Here is a 6000-nt window from a genome sequence, read left to right on the forward strand (position 1 = left end):
GACCAATACGCATATGATACCCGTGGCGTCTGTTTACCTAAAGCGCCAATACGAAGATGATGCATGAGGCCTCTAATTACCTCAAGGACCTATACGCATATGATACCCGTGGCGTCAGTTTACCTAAAGCGCCTATACGCATATGATACCCGTGGCGTCAGTTTACCTAAAGCGCCTATACGCAGATGATGCATGTGGCCTCTAATTACCTCAAGGACCAATACGTATTTGATACCCTTGGCGTCTGTTTACCTAAAGCGCCTATACGCAGATGATTCATGTGGCGTCTGTTTACCTAAAGCGCCTATACGAAGATGATTCATGTGGCCTCTAATTACCTCAAGGATCTATACGCATATGATACCCATGGCGTCTGTTTACCTAAAGCGCCTATACGCATATGATGCATGTGGCCTCCGTTTACCTAAAGCGCCTATACGCAGATGATATATGTGGCCTCTAATTACCTCAAGGATCAATACACAGATGATGCATGTGGCCTCTGTTTACCTAAAGCACCTATACGCAGATGATGCATGAGGCCTCTAATTACCTCAAGGACCAATACGCATATGATACCCGTGGCGTCTGTTTACCTAAAGCGCCTATACGCAGATGATGCATGTGGCCTCTAATTACCTCAAGGACCAATACGCATATGATACCCGTGAATTCTATTTACCTAAAGCGCCTATACGAAGATGATGCATGTGGCCTCTAATTACCTCAAGGATCAATACGCATATGATACCCGTGGCGTCTATTTACCTAAAGCGCCTATACGCAGATGATGCATGTGGCCTCTAATTACCTCAAGGTCCAATACGCATATGATACCCGTGGCGTAAGTTTACCTAAAGCGCCTATACGCATATGATACCCGTGGCGTCAGTTTAGCTAAAGCGCCTATACGCATATGATACCCGTGGCGTCAGTTTACCTAAAGCGCCTATACGAAGATGATGCATGTGGCCTCTAATTACCTCATGGACCAATACGCATATGATACCCGTGGCGTCAGTTTACCTAAAGAGCCTATACGAAGATGATGCATGTGGCCTCTAATTACCTCAAGGTCCAATACGCATATGATACCCGTGGCGTCTGTTTACCTAAAGCACCTTTACGAATATGATACCCGTGACGTCAGTTTACCTAAAGCGCCTATACGCAGATGATGCATTTGGCCTCGAATTACCTCAAGGACCAATACGCATATGATACCCGTGGCGTCTGTTTACCTAAAGCGCCTATACGAAGATGATGCATGTGGCCTCTAATTACCTCAAGGTCCAATACGCATATGATACCCGTGGCGTCAGTTTACCTAAAGCGCCTATACACAGATGATTTATGTGGCGTCAGTTTACCTAAAGCGCCTATACGCATATGATACCCGTGGCGTCTGTTTACCGAAAGCGCCTATACGAAGATGATTCATGTGGCCTCTAATTACCTCAAGGACCAATACGCATATGATACCCGTGGCGTCTGTTTACCTAAAGCGCCTATACGAAGATGATGCATGTGGCCTCTGTTTACCTAAAGCACCTATACGCAGATGATATATGTGGCCTCTAATTACCTCAAGGATCAATACACAGATGATGCATGTGACCTCTGTTTACCTAAAGCACCTATACGCAGATGATGCATGAGGCCTTTAATTACCTCAAGGATCAATACGCATATGATACCCGTGGCGTCTGTTTACCTAAAGCGCCTATACGCATATGATACCCGTGGCGTCTGTTTACCTAAAGCGCCTATACGAAGATGATGAATGTGGCCTCTAATTACCTCAAGGACCAATACGCATATGATACCCGTGGCGTCTGTTTACCTAAAGCTCCTATACGCAGATGATGCATGTGGCCTCTGTTTACCTAAAGCGCCTATACGCAGATGATATATGTGGCCTCTAATTACCTCAAGGATCAATACACCGATGATGCATGTGACCTCTGTTTACCTAAAGCTCCTATACGCAAATGATGCATGAGGCCTCTAATTACCTCAAGGATCAATACGCATATGATACCCGTGGCATCTGTTTACCTAAAGCGCCTATACGCATATGATACCCGTGACGTCTGTTTACCTAAAGCGTCTATACGAAGATGATGCATGTGGCCTCTTATAACCTCAAGGATCAAAACGCATATGAAACCCGTGGCGTCTGTTTACCTAGAGCGCCTATACGCAGATGATGCATGTGGCCTCTAATTACCTCAAGGACCAATACGAATATGATACCCGTGGCGTCTGTTTACCTAAAGCGCCTATACGCAGATGATGCTTGTGGCTTCTAATTACCTCAAGGACCAATACGCATATGATACCCGTGGCGTCTGATAAGCTAGAGCGCCTATACGAAGATGATGCATGTGGCCTCTAATTACCTCAAGGACCAATACGCATATGATACCCGTGGCGTCTGTTTACCTAAAGCGCCTATACGCAGATGATTCATGTGGCCTCTGATTGCTTAAATTACCAATACGCATATGATACCCATGGTGTCTGATTACCTAAAGCGCCTATACGCAGATGATGCATGTGGCCTCTAATTACCTCAAGGACCAATACGCATATGATATTCGTGGCGTCAGTTTACCTAAAGCGCCTATACGAAGATGATGCATGTGGCCTCTAATTACCTCAAGGACCAATACGCATATGATACCCGTGGCGTCTCATTACCTAAAAGCGCCTATACGAAGATGATTCATGTTGCCTCATATTACCTAAAGCGCATATACGCAGATGATTCATGTGGCGTCTGATTACCTAAAGCGCCTATACGAAGATGATGCATGTGGCCTCTAATTACCTCAAGGACCAATACGCATATGATACCCTTGGCGTCTGTTTACCTAAAGCGCCTATACGAAGATGATGCATGTTGCCTCATATTACCTAAAGCGCCTATACGCAGATGATTCATGTGGCGTCTGATTACCTAAAGCGCCTATACGAAGATGATGCATATGGCCTCTAATTACCTCAAGGACCAATACGCATATGATACCCGTGGCGTCAGATTACCTAAAGCGCCTATACGCAGATGATGCATGTGGCCTCTAATTACCTCAAGGGCCAATACGCATATGATACCCGTGGCGTCTGTTTATCTAAAGCTCCTATACGCAGATGATTCATGTGGCTCTGATTACCTCAAGGACCAATACGCATATGATACCCGTGGCATCAGATTACCTAAAGCGCCTATACGCAGATGATGCATGTGGCCTCTAATTACCTCAAGGGCCAATACGCATATGATACCCGTGGCGTCTGTTTATCTAAAGCTCCTATACGCAGATGTTTCATGTGGCCTCTGATTGCTTAAATTACCAGTACGCATATGATACCCATGGTGTCTGATTACCTAAAGCGCCTATACGCAGATAATGCATGTGGCCTCTGATTGCCTAAAGGACCAATACGCATATGATACCCATGGTGTCTGATTACCTAAAGCGCCTATATGAAGATGATGCATGTGACCTCTTATTACCTCAAGTACCAATACGCATATGATACCCGTGGCGTCAGTTTACCTAAAGCGCTTATACGCAGATGATGCATGTGGCCTCTAATTACCTCAAGGTCCAATATGCATATGATACCCGTGGCGTCTGTTTACCTAAAGCGCCTATACCCAGATGATGCATGTGGCGTCTGTTTACCTAAAGCGCCTATACGAAGATGATTCATGTGGCCTCTAATTACCTCAAGGACCAATACGCATATGATACCCGTGGCTTCTGTTTACCTAAAGCGCCTATACGCATATGATATATGTTGCCTCTAATTACCTCAATGATCAATACGCATATGATACCCGTGGCGTCTGTTTACCCAAAGCGTCTATACGACGATGATGTAAGTGGCCTCTGATTGCCACACGGACCAATACGCATATGATACCCGTGGCGTCTGTTTACCTAAAGCGCCTATACGCAGATGATGCATGTGGCCTCTAATTACCTCAAGGACCAACACGCATATGATATCCGTGGCGTCAGTTTACCTAAAGCGCCTATACGAAGATGATGCATGTGGCCTCTAATTACCTCAAGGATCAATACGCATATGATACCCGTGGCGTCTGATTACCTAAAGCGCCTATACGAAGATGATGCATGTGGCCTCTAATTACCTCAAGGTCCAATATGCATATGATACCCTTGGCGTCTGTTTACCTAAAGCGCCTATAAGAAGATGATGCATGTTGCCTCATATTACCTGAAGCGCCTATACGCAGATGATTCATGTGGCGTCTGATTACCTAAAGCGCCTATACGAAGATGATGCATGTGGCCTCTAATTACCTCAAGGACCAATACGCATATGATACCCGTGGCGTCAGATTACCTAAAGCGCCTATACGCAGATGATGCATGTGGCCTCTAATTACCTCAAGGGCCAATACGCATATGACACCCGTCACGTCTGATTACCTAAAGCGCCTATACAAAGATGATGCATGTGGCCTCTAATTACCTCAAGGACCAATACGCATATGATACCCGAGGCGTCAGTTTACCTAAAGCGCCTATACAAAGATGATGCATGTGGCCTCTGATTACCTCAAGGACCAATACGCATATGATACCCGTGGCGTCTGTTTACCTAAAGCGCCTATACGAAGATGATGCATGTGGCCTCTAATTACCTCAAGGACCAATACACATATGATACCCGTGGCGTCTGTTTACCTAAAGCGCCTATACGAATATGATGCATGTGGCCTCTAATTACCTCAAGGACCAATACGCATATGATACCCGTGGCGTCTGTTTACTTAAAGCGCCTATACGTAGATGATGCATGTGGCCTCTGATTACCTCAAGGACCAATACACATGATACCCGTGGCGTCTGTTTACCTAAAGCGCCTATACGAAGATGATGCATGTGGCCTCTAATTACCTCATGGACCAATACGCATATGATACCCGTGGCGTCTGTTTACCTAAAGCGCCTATACGAAGATGATGCATGTGGCCTCTAATTACCTCAAGGTCCAATACACATATGATACCTGTGGCGTCTGTTTACCTAAAGCGCCTATACGCAGATGATGCATGTGGCCTCTGATTACCTAAAGCGCCTATACGCAGATGATGTAAGTGGCCTCTAATTACCTCACGGACCAATACGCATATGATACCCTTGGCGTCAGTATACCTAAAGCGCCTATACGCAGATGATGCATGTGGCCTCTGATTACCTAAAGCGCCTATACGCAGATGATGTAAGTGGTCTCTAATTACCTCAAGGACCAATACGCTTATGATACCCGTGGCGTCAGTTTACCTAAAGCGCCCATACGCAGATGATGCATGTGGCCTCTGATTACCTAAAGCGCCTATACGCAGATGATACCCGTGGCGTCTGTCTACCTAAAGCGCCTATACGAAGATGATGCATGTGGCCTCTAATTACCTCAAGGACCAACACGCATATAATACCCGTCGTATCTGATTACCTAAAGCGCCTATACGCAGATGATGCATATGGCCTCTGATTGCCTAAAGGACCTTTTCGCTTATGATACTCGTGGTGTCTGATTACCAAAAGCGCCATTATGCAGATGGTTCATGTGGCCTCTGATTGCCTACAGGACCTATACGCATATGATACCCGTGGCATCTGATAACTTAAATCGCCCGTACGCAGGAGATGCATGTGGTCACTGGTTGCCTAAAGGAATTATACGCATATGATACCTTCGGCGTCTTATTACCTAAAGCTCATAAACGCAGAGAATCCATGTGGCCTCTGATAGCCTAAAGCACCTATACGCATATGAAACAATGAGACCGATAAACTCTTTTTTTCAGTTTTAGCTCCAAAAACAATAGACAAATTATAGCATGTATTTAAAACCCTGAATCCAACATGAAGTTGTGAACTTCCTCAAAGTATGGATTTTGAGAACTGCTTATTATTAAAGGAAAACATAACAAGATATCTCACAATAAGCCTTACA

This window comes from Mya arenaria, chromosome 10, assembly GCF_026914265.1.
Source record: "Mya arenaria isolate MELC-2E11 chromosome 10, ASM2691426v1".
Lineage (NCBI taxonomy): Eukaryota > Metazoa > Mollusca > Bivalvia > Myida > Myidae > Mya > Mya arenaria.